Consider the following 341-nt stretch of genomic DNA (forward strand, 5'->3'; position numbering starts at 1 on the left):
ATTATCCAAAGAGGGGAGTGGCCAAAGCAATGGCCAACCCAAAAATCCTCCCAGACCTTACAAGGGTTGGGCTATGCTGAGGCTCCGCAGCTAAGCGCAAAAGAGCTGACTTGGAGAACAGATGAGGGCCAGGTTGGAAAAATGCAGCCATTTGTGGTAGGTGTTCCTGTCAATTTGTTCCAACCTTAGGGCTTGGTCGATGTCTTCAAGGACGCACGGAGCCAATAGAGCCATCTCCTAAACAGAATAAAAGGGGTTTGGGTTTTTCTTAGGGGCCCCTGAAAACAAAGCTTCCACTGAGGGTGCGGTGCCCATACCTTGGTTGACACAGAAGGCGGTGT

The 341-nt window shown here is 50.7% G+C and overlaps 1 protein-coding gene across 2 annotated transcripts in view; it reads right to left on the minus strand.

The window, feature by feature from the left end:
- Positions 1 to 341, minus strand: part of Nup210l (nucleoporin 210kDa-like) — an 89,212-nt gene that overhangs the window by 53,636 nt on the left and 35,235 nt on the right. The window lies entirely within an intron of this gene.

Source organism: Dipodomys ordii, unplaced genomic scaffold, assembly GCF_000151885.1.
Source record: "Dipodomys ordii isolate 6190 unplaced genomic scaffold, Dord_2.0 Scaffold26, whole genome shotgun sequence".
In the NCBI taxonomy this organism is placed as follows: Eukaryota; Metazoa; Chordata; class Mammalia; order Rodentia; family Heteromyidae; genus Dipodomys; species Dipodomys ordii.